Source organism: Macaca fascicularis, chromosome 8, assembly GCF_037993035.2.
Source record: "Macaca fascicularis isolate 582-1 chromosome 8, T2T-MFA8v1.1".
Taxonomy (NCBI): Eukaryota; Metazoa; Chordata; class Mammalia; order Primates; family Cercopithecidae; genus Macaca; species Macaca fascicularis.
In genome coordinates this window covers 86,174,673-86,197,222 of record NC_088382.1, presented here as the reverse complement: position 1 = coordinate 86,197,222, position 22,550 = coordinate 86,174,673, and the positions used below count along the sequence as shown (strand labels likewise).

Below are 22,550 nucleotides of genomic sequence, written 5' to 3'. Positions count from 1 at the left end.
ACAATGATGTGCTGTGGGTGTCTTGCATAGGTGTGTAGATGCGCGTGATGTAGTTGTGTGCATGTAGGTGTGCCCAAGAAAGCAAATGTGAGCATGTGTGCATAAGTATGTGGAAGAAAGGAAAAACAATCCCTGCAATCCAGCCATTTTTGTTTAATGAAGAATGGAGGACTGGCATTCAGAGATGTGGTTATGTGCTGCATATTAATGTGTGCTTACCAGACATTCTCCCCCACTTTAAAAATGAGAGGCACAGGAGTGAAGCCCTCTATAGATCAACCACGTGGGAGAAGCAACTCATGAGGTAGCATGTCATCTCTAAACCTACAAATGTGGCACAAGGAATTCCGCAGAAGAACAAGTTGCTCTCTGACAAGAAGAAAAGCTGGTCCCAGGAATACGATGTTTGGGTGTTTTCGAAAAGACAGCCAGTCTCAGCAGACTGTTCAATAAATGCTTCATACCCAGGATGAAGGGAGACATTATGGGATGCCCAGGGGGCTTTGGAAATCAAATACAATGTTTGAGTAGCACAATTTGAGGTACATTATAAAAAAGCAATTTGAATTGCCAATGAGGCGACATATCTGCATGCTAATTAGACCTGTGTCAAGCTTAGTCTGCAGGCTTCTGTTGATGGGGAGGAATGTGCATGTAGCTCTGCTGAGAGATTGTTTCTGCATAAATTATCAGCTTTGTCCTACTGATCATTTTCCCAAACAAACATGAAATGCAAGATCAAAAAGTGATTCTAAAATTAAAATTATTGATTGACAAAGCCTAGATTTCAGAATCTAATTAGAGGACGCACAAACAAAAGCTGATATTATTACTGACTATGCCTGAGCTAGCAGCCAGATTGTGCAGGGTTTGTAATTTATCTTTGTTTATGCAGCCAGGATATTAAAAATGTAATTAAAATGGTAAAATGATCTGATCAGAAATAGCCACCTAGTGGCAAGTATATTATTTTAAATGGATTATAAAGGCATTGGTCTGTGCAAATAAAAAGCTTTTTTTTTTTTCTTGACAAACCTAGCATCTCATTGAGATTGTGCTGAGCAATTTATCTTTGGCTAATAAGTTGTCTTTTGTGTTTTTTTTCATAGATAAGCAACATCATTTATAACCCTCATTTGTTCACTAATAAACATTCTCTTATTACAGGTGGCATCCTGTTATTACAGAAATATCTTTCATAAATTATGATTTTTTTTTGGTATACTCATCATATACGTTAAATCTAACAATGGCATATAATTGATAACATCAGCAGGTAAGGTCATTCTCCCTTCTTTTGCACTTTCTGATTTGAAATGGATCTGGATATCTCTGGAATTTGGCATTGATGGTAATCTAGAGCTGTAAACCTGAGATTATAAAGCAAACACACTTGCCTACTGAGAAGCTTCAACTCACTACTACAGAACAGATTTAGTTACTTAGAAGCAAGAAATAAGGTGATTCAAGTGATTTATAGGCTGTATCATCTCTCATTTAGCAACATTTTGGAAGTGCCAATGAATTATTTTAGGAACAAATTGTCTAATATAAAATTTATTAACCAAAATGCATCGGCTGTCATCAAATTGTACATTTTGCAGCCAGCCGCTAGATCCAGTCTTGCGATTCTCTAATAAAGCAACTAAAAATGCATGATAAATAGTTTTAAGAAAAATGAGAGCCCAGGCTTGTGAGGTCTACATAAGAAATGTAGAAACACATTTATTTTCCTTTTCCTTTTTATTTTTATTTTTGATGAAATCACTATGGACCTGCTCAATTCCCTTTTAAGAAATTCACAATTTAGGGTCCTGTCAGCAGCTCTAGGGTCTTTTGTTAAGTGCACTTAAAATGCCAGATTAAATATTAATATGTGGTTAGAATTGTGCTATTTTGCAAGATCTGAAATCCTATTAGTAAATCATGATCTGGTGACTGATGCAAGAAATTTCAAGGCGCCAACAGTGCAGATTGCTTTATGCCCATTAATCTGACGGATCACTAATTTTTAGTAAATTGGGCCTTTGGAATCAGAGCTGTGAGCAGGTACATGTTTTTCATCAACAGAGAACACAGTCCACATAATATAGCATTTTTTTTTTTGCAATACGTGCACCATAACAGGCAGATTTGTTTTGCATAATCAATAGCAATGCTTGCATGAGCAATACTGTATTTCAAAATATACTTTCAGTTGTATTGCAAAGTGCCCGAAGAGAAATAATTGTAGATTTCTTAGGCTTCCAGAAATGTTTTAAAGGGAAATGAAGAAGGGCAGAGGCTGATGCGGGGACAGAATATATCAATCCCATTTGCACTCTTTATAAATCAGAAACTATGAACTAACAATGGCATTCTGGAAAGATTCAACGGTACCTCTGAATCTGTGGTGAACTAACAGATAGAACCACACACATAAGATCAATTAAAAGACTGTGAAAAAGAAAATAGGAAATAATGAAGCAACTTCCCTATTATTTCTGAAAATATGACTACATAACACACTACTGCCTTTGAGATGTGAGAGACCTTTTAACATATGGCTTGTCTCTGAACTGTGATTGAAATTACTATTTGATCCTTTGATAATACAAGTGGGAAAACATCTTTATTGGCGATATTTGTTTCACACAGATGGGCCTTGACTTCTAAATCCTTGTAATGTGCATTAACATATTTCATTATAGTATTTACCAATTATAAAGCATTTTCCTCCTGGTGGATACCATTCAAACTTATGCTGGGTTCTGCCTTGCCATCTGTCTTCTCTTTCATTTTTACAGACCATCCTACAGTACAGATATCATGACTTTAAAGGGATAACCATGAAGGACTAATGACTTGTTTCTTCCTCTCTGCTTTATTATTATTATTATTGCTATTGCCTTAGCAATAGGTAGAGTTGCAATGTTCAAACCAACATGTAGGCAATATATGCCTTTAGTCACATTCTAATTCAGTGCCTTCACTGAATTCTCACATCTAGTAATATGAAACTCATTATTATAAGTTATTTCAAATTATTGAAATCAATTTTTAATCTATAAAATGAGTTTTCTATATCATAATGGATACATTCTATATAAGATTCATTCACACGCACACATACAAGCAATATTTTATTGTTTCAATAACCCTAAAACTCCAAGTTATGACAATCACACACTCAAAGCATTACATAGTTATATAGTTCTGCTTACTTAACTTAGATAGGGCCAGTTGGAAAGAGGCATTATTCTCTGGATAGACAGCCAAAAACTTCTTTTGTGTGTTCTTCTCTTTCACTTCTGGTTGTGGTTCGATGATTCTTCCCCATTCTGTCTTACACATAAAGAGGGTGCATGAAATTCTTCTGTTATTTTTCTCTATCACTAGGATTATTTTCACCGCACCATGAAAAATGTCTTGCTTTACACTCCTCCTCATGCCCTCAAAATTTTATTGACCAGCCAAAATTAATAGTATTTTGCCACTATAACAGATTACATATAAAAATAAGTTCAAACAAAAAGTTCAGAATTCTTAACACCAAATTATGTTAGGTCCTCCTGTTTAACACCCCAACACAAGTATGTGCTTTGCCTTAGTAATGTTGACTAGACTTGCTAATTTAATTATTTTAATAACTTTTTTTTTTTTAAATCAAACATGAGGACAAGAATATTGTCCAAGCATGGTTCCTGTTAGGTAGCAATTAGTTACTCATTAACTATTTGTGATCCCATGTTTGAATAAACAGTTATAAGAACATAAGGAATAAGTTAACTTTGGAGAACAAAGTTATATATGCTTCAGAGGAACAGTACATTGTGCTACAGCATAACTTTCTCTCTAAGTGATATACACTTTCATTTGCTGCTCTCACAGGCATATATTTTTAACATGATGCTTTAGTGGGGGAAAGCTTGGTAAGTTAATGACAAGATAAATAGTCTGCAAGATATTTCTCTTGGAAGTACTCAATGAAGTTGCAAGTACTCAATGAAATTGCCTAATTGTATATCTGTCAGCAAGCAGATAAGTGATTGGATCAGGAATTCTTTAAGGACTCATTTACCACTAAAATTCTGTGTTCTATGTATCCGGATAGCTGGCCTGAGGGCATATTAGGGCACAGACTACACTGCAATCAAAAGACATCCAAAAATACAATGTTTCAAACATTCAGAATATTATTCCTCATGCAATAATCCAGGTATAAGAAAGCAATTCAGGCAAGTAGGTAGCTATCCTCCATAAGCTCATAGAGGCTCCCTGTTTCCTTCTCTATTGTTGTTTTAACCCATTTGTGCCCAACCCTCTTGGCACCAGGGACTGGTTTCATGGAAGACAATTTTTCCATGGACAGGGTGGTGGAGGTGGGATGGGCATGGTTTGAGGATGAAACTGTTCCACCCTGTATCATCAGGCATTAGTTAGATTATCTTAAGGTGTGTGCAGCCTAGATCCCTCACATGTGCAATTCACAGTAGGGTTGGTGCTCCTCTGAGAATCTAATGACATGAGGTGATGCTGCCTTGCCGTCTGCTCCTCTCCTGCTGTATAGTCTAGTTCTTAACAGGCCACAGACAGGCACCGATTCACAGCCCAGGGATTGGGAAACTCTGCTTAACCTTTTCAGATTAAACTAGATCTGGATCCCAACTGGTGGGAAGGTATGAAAACAGGAAGAGAAGAAGTCCAAGCAATTTAATCTCATTGCCATACCTATTTTAAAGGATGCTTCAAACGTAGTCTTTAGATGAGTGATCATGTGCAGCTAGTAGGAAAAACAGAAGAATGGCAATCAGGGAGAAATTAGCAATATGTATTTCAAGGACTTCTCTCAAAGTGCTTTCCCTTCTGACTAGGAATCCCACTCAGTTCCCCTTACAGCTATTGAAATTCTGGCTCTTTTTGGTCTTGGGAGTGCAAATTTCTCTGTGTTAGTTTTCTCTTTGGCAAAATGAAAAGTGTGAGCTTTTATTGCAAAATATTATTCTGCTTCTAAAATTTCATGATTCTTGTTTTTCAAGATAAATGGACAATTTGTTCATTGTGTTTGCAGATGCATAAAAATCTCCCCAATTTAAAATACATTATTGAGCAATGTCCAATAAAAGACAAATTTATTCTTAAAATTGACCAAAATGTTAAAGTTTATCAATAATTCTCAATCTTCTCTGTGACCTTCAAGAACTCTGAATCTTCATTTTTTAATATCAGGTTATTTTAGGACATATTTTCAGTTATGAACCAATCATGACCAGAATAGCTGTCCCTAATTTCTCTTTAAGTCAAGAGCCAAAAAGACAGTAGCAACCCTATTGTGGTGTCATGAGGTAAAAAGGGATAATGAATGGAGTATAAAACTCATTTGATAAATATTTGAGTACCCTCTTTATATGAACTAATGTACAAATTATAGTGAATTATTCAATAAAATATAAAACATACTCCTTTTCCTTAATAAGGTCATAGTCCCATGGGTTTATAAGAAATAGATAACAATTAACACATGGAAGCTTGCCATATTTGTTATAAGAATAAAATGAAACATATTCTAGAATATTTTAACAGAAAATATATCTGCAGACAGAATCAATAACAGTAAGCAGAGTAGAGGTTAGATCTGGTATTAGATTCACCTTCTTGGGGGAAACCCATTCCTCTTATTGAAAACAAATTTCAGTTTGTGAACAAATACACTTTGATGTTCAAAATTCATGGTAACTTCTTGTCATGATGCATATGAAAAGAAAGAAATGTGCAAAGGGAGATAACAGGAATGCCCATTGTTTTTGAGGGAGTTCATTCTAGCAGTGCATTTTTCTCTTAGGAATTGTACAACTCTAACTCACTGCCCTAGAGACAGAATCAAAGTTCTAATCTCTGGAAAGGAGATTGGCAAGACTTAGGTAAGAGTTCTAGTCTTCGTAAGGACTGAAACATTAAATAAGCTAATAGCAGAATTCCAGAATGAGGAGCAAAACAAATGGGATTAGGGTTCAGAAAAGAACGTTAGTGTTGGAAAAAATTGTGGTGTATTAGACAAAAGAGCTTGGGATTTTGTTCATTAAGTAATGCAGAATTATTGCAATGTTCTGTTTTCATTTTAGCTGGAGTAGGTTATTTTCAAAACTTCTTTTCAGTAAGAAAAATTCATTAGAGGTGGTTTGGAAAGGGGTGGGATTATGTAGGAAAATTCACTAGTTTTATACAATGTCTATGGAACAATTACAGTATGCTATACATCGTGTTTTGCATCAGGGTTTCAGGGGAAAACTAAGCCTATAATTTCATGCTTAAAAGGCTGAGAAAATGCACTGTTGATGTGAACCATAGTGTTATCAGTGAAAAAAACACAAAACAAAATACAGAGGCAGAAACTTCAAGATTCCACGTCTAATTGGAAAGTGAGAAGTTTTGACAAAAACTGAGATGTTGAGCTTGAATAACTGAGATATAAGTGATATAAACAAAAATAGAAAATGTGATGATCAGGAGACATATTGAATTTAATCTATTGGTGATGAAATTGTTTAGGGAATTTTTAACAGGCATTTGAACATCAAGATCTAGAATTTGGTAAAGAATACTGTAGAGAAAACAGTAAGATAACTAAGCATCATCTAGAAAGGCAGAAAATAAAACTATGTGTATGCATCAGATGGCAGAGAAGAAGGACTTAAAAACAGAAAAGGTAAACGACGAGAGTATAAGCATTCATTCGTTTATTCATTCAACAAATAACTATTTAATTTTAAGAAAGCGAGAGATTGACATGCAAGTAGCTGCCAAGTAGACTAATGTATCCTACTAATGAATCATACTAAGACAGTGTATCCTGCTAAGAAATAATTGGTGACTTTTAAAGTAAGCATTCCTGGCAAATGAAGGCATACAAGCTAATTTGCAGTGAGATAAAAAGAAGGAACAATGAAGAAAGTGAAGGCAACAAGGTAGTAGTTTTTCCTACATATTGTGTGAAAAATCTTAAGAAACTTTCATTTCACAGATCGAAATCAAAGTCATCATGGCTAAAGAAAAATGGAAGGATAACTTAGGTGGGTCAACAAGGATAGTTTAGTATTTCAGTTCCAGGGAGAATTCTTTCTTGTATGTGAGACACGTACCCTGGTTTTTAAACATTATTTTTGTGAAGGCTGTCTTCTTAATTTTGTAGGTTACATTCCTTTTCAGAGCAGAGCAACACTATAAGATCCTTGACATTTTTAAGGATGCTAATGAGTCAAGTAGATGCTTGTATCTCGAGGATAGGCATCTGGCCAATGGTCATGAAGTTGTAGGGCTTATTCTGTCCTTGGATCCCAGTGAAAAGTGAAATATCCCTAATTAATCTTTGGGATACTAAAATTCAAGCTTCAGCAGTACAGAAAAGTATTAAAGAGTTTTATTAGGTTACAACTAGTTTTACCCAATCTAAAAAGTTACCTTGCCCCTAAGTAAAGAAGATTATTTATGTAATTATCTGCACATATATCCCCATCAACCACTATATATAATCATTTCATGGCATTCAAATTCAGCACAAAAACATCAAGACCTAAGTACAAATATTATTACTGTAATGGGTTTTCATTTCTAGAGGTTGTCAGGGGAAGGGATTAATTTTGCTTTCTTTATTGTACACACAGCACAGCACACAGAGTCATGTTACAATGTCTCTGTCTAAAAATTGCATTTTGATGTAATGAGAAAGGTACTTTTAAAAACACTTTTATAATTTTAGATACATTTACTGCATTTCACTCCACTCTTCTTTGCTAACAGATTTTGAGGCCTTTCATTTGGATGAAATGGATTTTTGTCAATTTTAGAAATAAAATGTTTCAAATGTTTTCTTAAAATTCTTTTTTCATCCTTTCTTTGATGATTTTGATTGCTCATCTAGGTCAATCTACAAATATTCTGTATCATGGCATTTCTGAGAAGCAATTTTTAATTTAACAACATGGAGAATCTGGTGTGAGAGAGACCTGACTTACTGATCTGAGATGCAGTTTTTCATTGTCATGGAATTCTTAAATTTCAGGTAATAGGTAATGTTTAGCAGAGTCTTCAATCAGGTTTTTCCCATGGAGACATTATGGGCATTACTTTTTAGGCATTATATAATTAGAATGCCATATTAATCTTGTGACTCCAGGAAATGTCTATTTGACATATGTGAACAACAGTACTTATTCGGTGAAGCGCTAAGTTTTGAAGAGGTCTGTCTTAAAGAGATTGTCTATCTTTACAAAGGAAAGGTAGTCTTGGTAAAGCTGCTGGTCTTTATGAAATGACACAATATAGCACTTAAAGCAACCTATAAGTTGAATAGATAGTTAAAAACATGTCAGTCTTTGCAGCTATACATTGATACTAGTCAAACAATGTATGTGTATATATATTTTTCCTCTTTGAATCAAACTATTTTACATCAAGTTGAAAGCTTTTTAATTATTTTTAAATGCATTGTGTTATTAATTAAATCACAAATGACTTATTTAGTGTATATTAAAATCACTAAACAACAGAACTGAAAGACTTCTTGGAGATGATGCAGCCCAGTCGACTCAGGTGAAGAATCTGAGGCTTACAGAATGAGTTTGTCATAGGTAGTGTGAGGCCTGCTGAAGACTGAATTCCTGATCCAAAGTTCTTCCCATCCCTGATACTGATATAATTATGGGCACTGTGCACATTGTCTTCGATTTTGAAATTGTCATTACTGATATATTTGTGCATACACAAAAATAACATGTTCCTTTGACAAAAAATAAATTCAGAATTTTCAACATTTACCAGAATGCAGTTAATTTTAAACTATTAATGACTATTTAGATGCTTTTTCTTATGCATTAAGAAGGTAAAACAATCCCATTTCTAAAACTATCAACACTTTTGAACAGTCTGAAACTTCGCACATCTGTATAAAAGATTCTTAACCGTATTTTTTTTGTATCTCCCATCCCGTTGATAGTCTAGTGAAGCCATAAGCCTCTTCTTAGAATGTGTTAAATTAGTAAAATGAAATATTGCAAAGTTACAAAGAAGATCCATCATAAAAGGTATTATGATGTAGTCATGAATATAAAAGATATTTCAAAATAGATGCAACAACTACAATGTGATACAAAAATATCTGATTTCTCCTGCTAATAAAGACACCATTACAGTTAATACTAATGCTTTTGTGGTTTTTGCCTACATTTATATCGAATACAATGCTCAATTTCAGTTAGAAATTTATAAAAGTAAATACTTTTCCAAATTCTAAGACTCCATATTAAGGACTCCTGATCTACCCCAATTTCCATGGTTTTGGTGCTTCAAAATGAGGGCTAAACCCACTCAGCAGGAGGGTTAAGAACTAGAGTCAAGGCCTGTTTTAGAAAACAACTCTGGTCTCTCTTCCCAGAGGCAGTCACTGCCCTAGCTCCAAACCGTCTACCTGAAGACAGTGGGAGCTGAAGCTTGCCTGGTTACCCTAATGTCAGTCTTCCCTCTGGCCCTTCGTCTTCACTTAATGCATGTCTGTACGGATTTTCAGTCTCCGCATTTTCTAATAAACTTTGACTCGACTTGTCCCTTTAACTCTGAGATTCACTGTGTTGTCTGCCCCTCTCCTAACTGTGGGCCTTCTTAACTCAATCCCTGATTTAGATGGCTTGACTACCACTGGAGCCTGGAGCACTAACACACTAATAAGTAAATTTTCTCTTTTTGACTTAAGAGTTTAAAATGTATGCTTTTAATCTCTCTCTCCTTCTCTCTTTCACACACACACACACACACACACACACACACACGCACATCTCAATTCTAAATTGAAGGTCAGTAAGTAAAAGCATTTATTAACCACATATATTTACTTTATGCTATTATTTGACTTTTTAATTTGATTGAAATACTTCCAGATTTAAAGAGAAATCCTTCTACTCAGTGCCATTTCAGTGAGAAATTTGACTGTAATTCAAGAAAATTTAAGATAAATTTGGTTGTCTTGTATGAATATAAAGAATAACTGGCTTATATTTCTCTGTTTCAATCATTTTATTTTATAAGCAGTGTGTGTGATCTCAAACATTTTAGATAGAGAAAAATATAGTCCAAGCAAATATTATGTAAGAGGTTGAAGAAACATTCATATTCCAAACATAACACCTAAACTTTTAGGGGGTTTCTCGGCTAAAAGAGAATATTCTTATATCATATCAAGTATTATACTCAGAAAATAATGTTTTTATTAATAGGAAAAGTACCAATTTTCTTTCTGGACTTTCCATCTTCCTGGCACATATATGTATATTTCCTTTTGTGTTTTTTAAAAAATACTCTCTTTCTGCTTAGACATTAATGGAAATTCGAAATATCTATACATGGGAGCTATAAAAAGATTGTTGGCTTATTTTAGAATTGTTCGGGTTATAGACTCTTTAAAATCTCATAATGTGTCACAAGCTTTCTAGCTAAAGAAAAATGTGTTTGTCACCACATGTTCTCACTCATAGGTGGGAACTGAACAATGATATCACTTGGACTCGGGAAGGGGGACATCACACACCGGGGTCTATCATGGGGAGGGGGGAGGGGGGAGGGATTGCATTGGGAGTTATACCTGATGTAAATGACGAGTTGATGGGTGCTGACGAGTTGATGGGTGCAGCACAGCAACGTGGCACAAGTATACATAGGTAACAAACCTGCACGTTATGCACATGTACCCTAGAACTTAAAGTATAATAATAATAAAAAAAAAGAAAAATGTGTTTGTATATACTTTTTATATATGTGCAATTTTTCCCTATAGTTCTGGAAGTTTAAGGAATTTCTAAATTTCATGTCTATATTCCTATAAAATCAACAGATATAGATACACTATTCAGAAAAGTCTAGATTATGCTAGACTACGGGGTAATAAGCCCCAAATCTCAGAGGCACACAATAACGAGAATTTAATTCTTACTCATGCTAGATATCTATTGTTGTTTGACTGTGTTAGGTGACTATTGTTAAAGGGTCTTTTGCATTTCTCCATGTCTTGCAACAGGCACTAATTGTGTCTTTTCAAGGAAAGAACAGTATAAGGACACTGCTTTTCTCCAGGGCAAATGTTGGGCAGCCTTGCTGCCCATTAAAAAGTTTTGGGTTCCCTAAGCTAGTTGGATCCTTCCCTGTAAAGCATCCCACTCCATATGCAGGTATCCTGGTCTTCTTTGTGCTGCCCTGTAAGAACCAAAGCTCGGGGAACATGGGCAAATAATGATACTCTAGCTATTGTTATTACTGTAATAAATTAAGTCCACAGAGCTTAGGTTTTTTTTAGGCATTATTTAATTAGAATGTCATATTGATTTTGCAACTCTAGGAAATGTCTGTTTGACATATGTGAACAACAGTACTTATTCCATGAAGCATTAAGTTCAGAAGAGGTCTATCTTTAAAAGATTGTCTATTTCTGCAGAGCAATACATTCCTTTGTCTGTAATACAACATCTTTGCTTTATTTACTATATATATATATATATATATATATATATTTTTTTTTTTTTTTTTTTTTTTTTTGGCCAACATCCATAAAACTGTGACAGGCTTCTGTGTTAGCTTGTAAGTAGAACAAAATTTTAGACCCTTCACAAGTTATAGCATTCTTCCCGTTTAACTTCATTTTGGAACTTAAACTCACAGATCAACCTCCATCGGGAACATTGCTGGCTCTTGTGACAAAGGGTAAAAAGGGAGCCTGCTAGCCATGTTCTGGCCTTGACAGCTTCTTCTAAACCCATAACCTATGCTCACATTCATTTTTCAAAGTAAGTCAAATGGCGGAGCCTGACAGATATGGCATGGGAAATGTATTTCTCCTCCTGGGATGGGCAGTGAGGATTTGGGCATAATAATACAATCTGCCAGAGTAGGTTAATAACTGTGCACTAGCCTTTAAATTTTCCACTTTTTCCTCTGGTAAGTGGATTTACTACAACATCAAGTTTTCAGCTTATCTTAGACCAGTGTTCTCATATTTCAAAAATGTATAAGCTACTCTCAAAGCTTGCACATAGCTAATTCTCACCTATATTATAACATATCCAATATTTTCTCTCAAATTCAGTGATAATATTTAGTGATGTCCCATGCATATTATCTGAAAAGTTGTAGGTTTCAGAGCTGGTCTATATTTTCTAAGCATATGAAAATAAATGCATATTATAATTTACCTATGTAATTTATAATTTATTATGTAATACAAATATTTATAGAAAATATAATTTATAATATAATAAAGTTGTATATTTATTTATTTATTTTTGTAATGTAGTCTTGCTCTGTCACCCAGACTGCAATGTAATGGTATGACCATGGCTCACTTCAGCCTCAACCTCACAGACTCAAGCGATCCACCTCAGCCAACTAAAATGGTGGCTGGGACTACAGGCCACAGTTATCTTTTTTATTCTTTTAAATTTTAGAAATGAAATCTTACTATGTTGCCCAGGATGGTCTCAACCTCATGGGCTCAAGCAGCTCTCCATCTTTGGCCTCCCAAAGTGTTGGGTTACAGGTGTAAGCCAGCATGCCTGGCCTATTTATGTTTTTAAAATAAAAAAAAATTAATGGTTTTTCGTATGCCATCTAAGATCATATTGTATACCAACAGTGAAAACATTCCACCCTATGAGACACACTAATTGTATACATATGTATGTGTGCGTGTGTATATATACACACACACATAAAGATAATAGCCATTTATTTAATGAATATTAAGTGTCCACCATATATAAGATGTGAAATTAGTGGGCTGGATTACTGTGTTGAAAAAAATGGTATACTAGTGGCACTAAGTTTTAATAGGCTACTGAAATGATAAATAATGATAAAACAAAGCAAGTAAATATTAAATAAATAATAGATTTGATAAGCTTTTGAAGGAAACAAGTTTTTCAGATAGATAAAAAATGAAGAAAATATATTTTAGAAAGTATGTGTAGGAGAAAGGGTATGTAGGGATATGTATAGTGAGATGTGATATATAAGATGAAACAAACTCCGCAGAGACTGGGCTCAGGGGAGTGGAAATGTCCTTAGTGCAGCTTGAAAATACCACAACTGGGAAACAGGACTGAGGAAATGAATGAAAGCCAGTGTGGCTGGAGCAGAGTGAGCCTAGGGAGATGGTGAAAACAAAGATGGAGTTGGAGCGTGAAGACGATGGAATGTGGTGAGACTGAAATTCCCTCAAAGTGGCATGTATTTTTATGTAAAACCAGGGAAAATTCCATATTTTATTATAAATACAATGGTAAATTATTATGCTGGGGAGTATTATAATCCAATTTTTATGTCAAAAGATGACTCTTGAGAGGAGGAGTAAGTTATGATGTTGATTGGACTAGGATGGAAGCTGACTTATATGACACGAAGTGAACAGATTTCAGAGACATTTCGAAGATAAAATTGAAGATATAGAAAAGCGTGGTGGCTGGGTTCCTGACTTTAATCACTGGACCGATGATCGTGTCCATCATTTGCTAAGATGGAAAAAGAAGTCTCTGTGGGTTGACTGAAGCACCAGGATCTGAATCAAGTGTTTCCGTGTGAACAAGCTAGGTTGGAGATATCTGTGAAATACCTCATTAGAAATGTTAGACAAGTTGAATATATTAATATGTTAACCTGGAGCTCATAAGAAAGATCCTGGGTAGAAATACAAAGATATGAACTGTTACCAGGAAAGAGCATTGAAAAATATGAAATTAGATGAGCTAATCAGGAAGAGAGTACAGGAGTAAAAAAGAAGAGGAACCAGGTCCATATTCATAGGAATATAATTATTTACAGGCAGATAGAGAAATAGAAACCAGGGGAAGACGCACAGGAATAACAGAGGAAAAGACAGGAAAATGTGGTATCACAGAAACAGAGAGTAGAGACTCTAAAGAAAAAGGGAATAGCTGACAGGTCACTTTACACAAAAGATTTAGTACATTGAAGTTAAGACACTTCCAGCTGGGCGTGGTGGCTCATGCCTGTAATCATAGCACTTTGAGAGGCTGAGGCAGGGGTATCACCTGAGGTAAGGAGTTCAAGACCAACCTGGCCAACATGGTGAAACCCTATCTCTACTAAAAATACAAAAATTAGCTGGGAGTGGTGGCGGGTGCCTGTAATCCCAGTTACTTGGGAGACTCAGGCACGAGAATCGCTTGAACTCAGGAAGTGGAGATTGTAGTGAGCTGAGATCACACCACAGCAGCACTCCAGCCTAAGTGACAGAGCAAGACTGTGTCTCCAAAAACAAACAAACAAAACAAAACAACAACAACAACAAAGAAAAACTTCCTTTTCTATTTAGCAAGACAGAGGTGATTGATATTTTGGAAAAATAGTGTAATAACATGCAAAGGGTGGAAACCAGATTGGAGTATGTCAAAGTCAATATCACATGAGGAAATTGATTCAGTGAATCAAAACAACATGTTTAAGAAATTTTGCTTAGACAGAGGGCTGAAGAATAAAGTGGAATTTAAAGGATATTAGGGATAAAAGGGAGCTTTCCTTGCTGTTTTGCTCATGAACGCGGCTCATTATGACTTGGTTGTGTGCATATAAGAACACTGAAAATGAACCAGAAGAAGGTGGCGAGATAGGGCTTGGAGCAAAGAAGAGGCTGGTGTTTGCTGCAATAAACATGGATGCCATCTCTTTTAGTAGCAAAGAGAAGGGGAAAAGTTCTTGGTGATATAAGTAGATTTCTATGTTTGGTGGTGAGAAAAGATGAGGAAATTCACATTTGAGGACTGTTGCTTTTTCAGTGGAGTGTAAGGTTAGAATTAATCATCAATTGAAAGTGAGGGTAGAGAAAGGGCAGGTGGTTTTAAAAAAAAGAGAAGAAGAGGGTTAGGAATGCTAGGCTTTGGGGAAATTAAGAAATAGGGCAAATTGTATTGAATGCTGATTGGTGGTATTTGATCTTGAAATGAGAATGCAGCACCTAGTGAGCTAGTTGTGTGATTTCTCACCAAGTCTAGTGATATTAAAAAGAAGACAGCTAGTAAGAATTATCCCAGTTTTGACTTTTCTCCCTTGAAAATAATGAGTGTAAAAGGCAAGAATTTGAGAATATTTGAAAAAAACAGTGAAGATGATGATAAATTGTGAAATCTGTGTTAGATAAGAAGGATAGTGATACCTGGAGGGAATTGAGAGATCATAAGAAATTAATGTGGTCAGTGGATCAGAGATCTCTGTAAAGTCAAAGGTTGCATCAAAGTCAGGATGACTTCATCAGTTACTAGCCACTCACCTTCTAGATATTTTGTTCAAGCGAATAGTCATTTCCTCAGCTGATGCTTTTCAAAGGATCATTTAAGGTATGTAAATATCATAATCACTGGCTATGTGTGTAATAATGATGATGAATGGCTTGGTCCAGGCTCAGAAGTGTAGATAGTACAAGTATATGAGAGATGCATATGCCTAAACACAATATCTGCAGGTAGGCTGTGTTCTTACTATTTTTTTCTGGCATCATACGCTATCACCATGAGAGAATTTGAGCCCTGAATTAGACAATCCCCAAAGAAAAGCATCATATGTGTGCTTAATAAACGTTTTGGATGATGAGGGTGACATGATGATGTCCTGTTTTTGAGTAAGTAGCATTAAAGTAAATATTGGTTTTCTCTGAATGGAAGAAAACAGAGAGACTTCATTAATATTTATATGTACAGTTCAAAGTCATGAATGTAATATGATATTTTTCTCCTGTTATACAAATTAGTGCACCATAATATGACATGATTTTAGAAGGAGTGCTGATATTTAAAACAATGCATTATATACTAATGACCTCATACTTTAGAAGTCCTTTTAATAAATGTTCGAAGAGGTGTGTGAAATAATTATTTCAATGTAAGAATACTAATATGAGTTAGTGTTTACTTTTAGCTACTCCTTGATACTCTTTTGTTTTCTTTTTGCAGCATTACTGAGTTTTATGTTACTTTTTTTTTTTTTTTTTTTGAGACGGAGTTTTGCTCTTGTTGCCCAGGCTGGAGTGCATGGCGCGATCTCAGTTCATCGCAACCTCTGCCTCCCGGGTTCAAGAGATTCTCCTACCTCAGCCTCCCGAGTAGCTGGGGTTACAGGCATGCACCACCATGCCCGGCTAATTTTGTATTTTTAGTAGAGACAGGGTTTCTCCATGTTGGTCAGGCTGGTCTGGAACGCCCGACCTCAGGTGATCCACCTGTCTCGGCCTCCTAAAGTGCTGGGATTACAGGTGTGAACCCCCATACAGCTGCATGGTAGTTCACCTTTCCCACTGCCCAGTGCTGTCTCCCTTATTCCCTCAGAGATGTTCAAAGTGAGATGGATTTGTTCTTCCTATAAACTTACCTATTTATTCTATCCCTGTTTTGATGCATTTAAGTCACCCCATTCATTCTGAGAATCTACCTTAAATGAAATAAAAATGTTAAGGGTGTATACAGTTTTAGCTAAAATAATGTTTATTATAGCATTATTTATAATAGCAAACAAGTCAGGATAAAATTTTTAAAAATTAAAATAGGGGATAGATATGTGCCAAAAGTCAACAGATGATGAGAAAGTGGAAACAATAAATGTGGAAAACACCTAAGAAAGTATGAATAGTGCTTTGACTTAAGCATCATTGTTCTAATGCTGTATTTGCTTCCTTCCCCAAATTATCTATATTCTGTATGAATTTATTATTCATATTCATATTCATTCTTCTATTCAACAGTATTCTACAGAATACTCTTCCATGTTATCCAGGAAAATCCCTGGATAACACATACTTAAATATCTACAGCAACAGCTGCAGTACCATAGAGTTAAATATATAAAGAAACTTTCACCACTTGCTCTGGTGCATTATTTTCCTCTAACATTAGAATAATTTAATAACCTTCTTTGGATTTTGAAAATTTCCCTTGAATCTCTCTCCCAATCTCCCAAAATATAGGTGGGCATTTAGTTATTTGTGTGTGTGTGTGTGTGTGTGTGTGTGTGTGTTTGGCTTTGAGAGTCTTTTTGAATTTTCTAAATTATGCTACCTTACTGCTTCTGCATGAACTCTGTGGCATGGACTGAATAAATAAATCAAAAAATCAAATCTTTCTTGTCAACTACATTCCAAGTTTCTTCCCAAAGGTGGCAGTAATCCATGTGGCATTCAAACACTTCTAAATATGTCTAAAGTGTGTTTTTATTGCTCTAATTATTTTCCGTGAAAGCAGTTCTACTTTATTACCCAAATGAGAGTTATTATTGTCTTTCCTTCTGATAATTGCATTTGTGGTATTTATTTCGGGGTTTTTAAGATCCTTTAAAACCTATTTAGTTTTTTTTTTACGAATTTAATGCTAATTAAAATAATGGATTAGTAGGCTTGGAAAATCAAATCACTATTCAGCCAGAACAATAGAAGAGCTTATTTAATTGACCACCCTGAATCATATTAAACCAATCCTGAAAGAATCATCACACAGATTCAGATATTGCAGATAATGTCGTTCTTTCTATATGAGATACTAAAATATTTTTCCAGATATTTTTAAAGAGTAAATTAAAGGCTGATTAAATTAGTAAGTGGTTAATCTCTGATCTCATATAGAAGGCAGATGGATATTTTTTCAATAAACTTGTATCATTTTTAAAGTTAATTTCTGTGGACATAGTTATTTCAACTGATGCTATGGAAGTCAAGCAACATTCAAAGTAGGGATTATTAACACCATCTAATGCTTTGTTTTTGATAACAGGTGGCTATGGACAGTGAATCAAAGCTATTATACAGTTTTCAACCAGGGTGACAATTTGCCTATCAGGATTAAGATTATAGTAGAAGGGTAGCACTTCTTTATTAGAAAATGAGTGACATTTTTAAATAAAATGACAAATTATTTGCCATGGTTTATAAGTTTATAAAAGTTTTAAACTTGTAGTTTTGCAAATATTTCTTTATTATCAAATATTTATTATTAACATTTATTACCTTTGTTATTAAATATATCTGTATTATCATGTCAACTGAATTTATTTCTAAAAAGTAAATCTATAATAAATTTAATTTGTTTACTGAATTTTATAAGCTGACTAAATGTTTTGGTGTTTACAGACAGATTCTGCAGAAAGAAACCAAATCTAACTCGGTTCAACAAATTCTTGATTCATCAGATTTGTTTTAAGATGTGACTTCCGGCTGTTTCAACAGAACGACACTACCTGCAAGTGTGCACTAACCTAGAGAAGGTTCAGACATAAACATTCATGTGCCATGTTGACGATGTACTCTAATACAACCTTTTTGGAGGACAATTTTTAAGTATGGTAAAGTCTCTAAAATGGGCTTAACTATTCGTCCCACAATATCTTTCTAATTGTTTTTTGGAGACAGGGTCTCACCATGTCTCCCAAGCTGGTCTCAAACTCCTGGGCTCAAGCAATCTGCCCAATTGGACTTTGTCTTTAGTCCCAGCTGCTAGGGATGCTGAAGTGGGAGGATGGCTTGAGCCCAGGAGTTCCAGGCTGCAGCGAACTATGATTGTAGTACTATACTCCAGCCTCAGTATTTTGAGACTTTGTCGCAAAATAATAATAATAATAATACATAATAATAATAACATGTTGAAGTTCTAAGAGCCAATGTGGGTATTTTGAAATTGGACTTCGGGGAGGTAATCAATATTAGATGACACCATGAGGGTGGGGCCTCAGTCTGATGGGCTTAGTGTCTTCTCAGAAAAGACACCAGAGAACTTGCTTTCTCTCTGAGCATTTGCACAAAGAAGAGGTCATGCGAGTTCACAGTGGATGGTGGCTCTCTTCAAGTCAAGAGGAGACACTTCAGAATGAAACTTACTTAGTGGCCAACTTGATATTGGACTTGTTAGCTTCCAGAAATGTGATAAATAAATTCTTTTGTTTTATACTCCTGGTCTATTGTATTTTGCTATGCAGCCTAAGCTGACTAATGCATTTATCACAACTTATTATCCTAAACATCATTTTGTCTGTTGATTGTTTCACCAAAGCTTTAGGCCTGTATGATATTAGTAGGAAGCAAGTTAATAGTATTTTATCTTAAACATAGATTATTAAAATAAAACATATCGAGGGCCTTTGCCAAATATTATTTAATATAATAAATGTATGATTTAGCATAGTTCTATCATAACTTAGAAGGAGCATATTATTTCAAAAAGCTTCTAAGAGTATGGCCTTATATTCTGTTTAGTTATGAATGGGAGCCTATCTATTACATAAAATTTAAGAATGTATTCTGTATTAGCATTAGACCTGTTTACAAGTACTTTCTTTTTTACTCTGTTTTGTTTGATGTACTGGTTTAACACTTGAATCCCATAGGTTAATTTAAACTACCACGGGACTGCCAAGTTATGGGAATATTTATGGGTTTTAGTTCATATGTCACTATATCTGAATTCTAGCTGCATCAATTAAAACATAAATGTCTCAATGAAATAAAATTGGATTAGAAAAAAATGTTTCATAAATGCTCAGAACACTCTTCCATTACATTGAATACAAAACTGCTAGACTATACCGTCTGCATAGAGATGCCAAATAGGTGTAATGCAAATCAGGAACAAGTCATTGACAGATAAATTAAATAGTCATGATCTGAATATTGAGTTTAGGCAAGCATTGCAGTCTATTGGCGCCAACCTAGATTTCTCGTCCTGTACAAAAATGTTATGTTGTTCTCCATAAGCAGTCATCCATCTAAGTGACTTTGAGGCCCCTAAGACCCAAATAGACAAAGCTCATCTATCAGTCTCTTGACTTCAGTCAGAGCCACAGCAGGTGCCGTAATAAGCTGAGTTCCACATATACTGATCATTTTGTTCCAGGAGCACATTTTAAACTCTCAATTTTGTTGTAATTTTATAGTGAGATATTATAATAGCTGGCCTTCATTAAGAACACTTTTTGATGTGGTAACTCCTAGCTATGGACTATGATATAAAGAACAGCAGAATATATGTTTTTGAAGGGAGATATCTCATAATTTATGCTTAGCCTTTTGTTTGACTTCAGTGGGAATCTGGGAAAAATGATTTTCTAATAACTAAATGCGGCGAGGTTTGTCATCTACCGACAGAATGTTTCCAAAGCAGACTAGAATGGCAGGATCTATAAGATGGAGAACAATTACAGAAGCAATTTTCAATTCAAAACAGGTGATTCTATTACACATATGTAATTAGTGTATCAAATCCAAACTAGTATAGTAATTTCAAGTAACAGATTTGAATTTAAAAATTAAGTTAAACCACTCATTTGGCATCATATTCAGAAGTAATAGTTCTGTAATATAATTAAAGTTTTTTTTTCTGATAAAGTTACAATGTTAGTTACTCAAAATAAATTCATAATGATAACATTTCTCCTTTGAAATAATTTGAAATTTGATGTAATTTCAATGAAAATAGCAAAGGTATCCTGTTAATGACTGTGGGTGGAGAGACCAAAATCCCTAGCAAGAATAGAAAATACATTTGGAAATCAAGAATAATAAAGAATGAGGTTTAAGTGATGTATTTGCAATTTGTGAAACTGTAATAGGCTTTGTAAAATTTTGAATAATGATGTATACACTATAAATCAATGTAATAGAAACTCCAAAATATGTAAAATATAAAAGCAAACATTCAGTGAGCACTCACCAAGTTATAGATGCTTCTCATGCATTGTCCAATTTTTCTCCAAATTTATTGAGATATAACTGACAAATAAAAGTTGTATATATTTAAGGTGTAAATGTGACGTTTTAATGTTAAGTATACTTTGTAAAATGAATACCATAATCAAGCTAATTAATTCATTACCTCACATAGTTAACTGTGTGTGTGTTTTCCTGTGTGTGTGCTGAGAATACTTCTAACCTACTCTCATAGCAAATTTCAAGTATATAATACAATATTATTTAGTCACCATGTTGTACATTAGGTTTCCTGAATGTATTCATCTTATAACTGAACATTTATATCCTTTAACCAACACCTTCCCATTTCGCTCAACCCATCCCCCCTGGTAACTACTCTTTTACTCTCTGTTTCTATGAATCTGGTCTTTTTAGAATCCACATATAAATGAGATCATGCAGTACTTATCTTTCTGTTCCTGGTTTATTTAACTTAGCATAATGTCTTCCAGTTTCATCCATATTGTCACAAGCGGTATAATTATCTTCTTTTTAAGGTTGAATAGTATTCCACTGTGTATATATATCACATCTTCTTTATCTATTCATTCATCAAGAGACATGTAGATTGTTTCCATATTGTGACTATGGTGAATAGCGTTATGTATTGCTTCTTTTGACCATAGTTGCCGACTTACAGAGAAACTATAATTTTGCCTGTTTTAAATTGAGAAGAAACTGAAGCAAGTAAGTAACAGAGGTGGATTCTTTTTATTGAGACTTAATTGACATACAATAAACAAAGTGCATTTAAAGTGTAAGATTTGATAAATGTCATCTGCAGAAACACTACCACATTCAAGTTAGTGAGCACACCATCATCTCCCAAAAGTTTCCTTGTTATCCCTTGTAATCCCACCTTTCTATTTCTCCCCATAGCCGCTTATGTGCCAGTTACAAGAAACATACTTGAAATGTAAAGATATGAATAGGTTTAAAGTAAACAGGTGGAAAAAAAATATGTAGCATGCAAAGAGTTAACACAAGAAATCTGGTGTGGCAATGTTATAATAAAAGTAGACAACACCAAGAGTGTTCTAAGTGAAAAGGAGAAATTATTATAATAATAAAAGGGTCAAACCAGAAAATTGTCATAATATATTAATAATTACATATATACCTAATCATTGAACTTCAAAATTCATTAAGCAAACAAACAATCAAACAAAACAACACAAAACTAGTAGCTACTCTACTGGATATGGCAGGTGTAGATCAGAAAGTTTTACTGGATGGTGCTGATCTATAGTTTTCTGAAGCATAACCCAAGAATCTTATATTTAGCCACATTTTATCCATCTATAACAGGAACAGACACCTAAAAATATAAAAAATTCAGATAATAAAGCACCCACGAGTTCTTCTTGAAAAATCCTTCTCAATAAGGTACGCTATCTGACCAAGATTTGGTGCCCAATAAGGAACTCTGAAATGAAACTCTATCATGGCATAGACTGGAAGGGAGGGGAGGGAATTGAAATTATTACATAGGCAATAGAATCAAGGTGATTGGTAACTCTTATTATAAAATGAAAGGCCGTGTAACATATAATTCGTAAAAGAAATGCTATAAATATAAAATTCTATAAATTGTAAGCAACTAATTTAAAAATCGATTTCAAATAAAAGAATGAGGGAGGAAGCATGAAAAAATTAGGAGGAAATTTAAATCAGCAAATGTCTGTATGTAAAACATTTCAAATAACAAGAAACCATAAAATATAATATCTAATAGTCTGACATTTATAGTCACACTTGTATGGTAAGATCACAAAATGGGATAAAATCAAGTATTAAATTA

General features: G+C 34.5%; 1 long non-coding RNA gene across 1 annotated transcript; it reads left to right on the top strand.

Annotated features, from left to right (window-relative positions):
* Nucleotides 1-1,215: 1,215 nt before the first annotated feature.
* On the top strand, nt 1,216-21,441 carry LOC102127333 (uncharacterized). Its single transcript, XR_010577351.1, has 3 exons — nt 1,216-1,276; nt 7,898-8,038; nt 18,140-21,441. It is a non-coding gene; the product is annotated as an uncharacterized lncRNA (long non-coding RNA).
* The last annotated feature ends 1,109 nt before the right edge of the window (nt 21,442-22,550 follow it).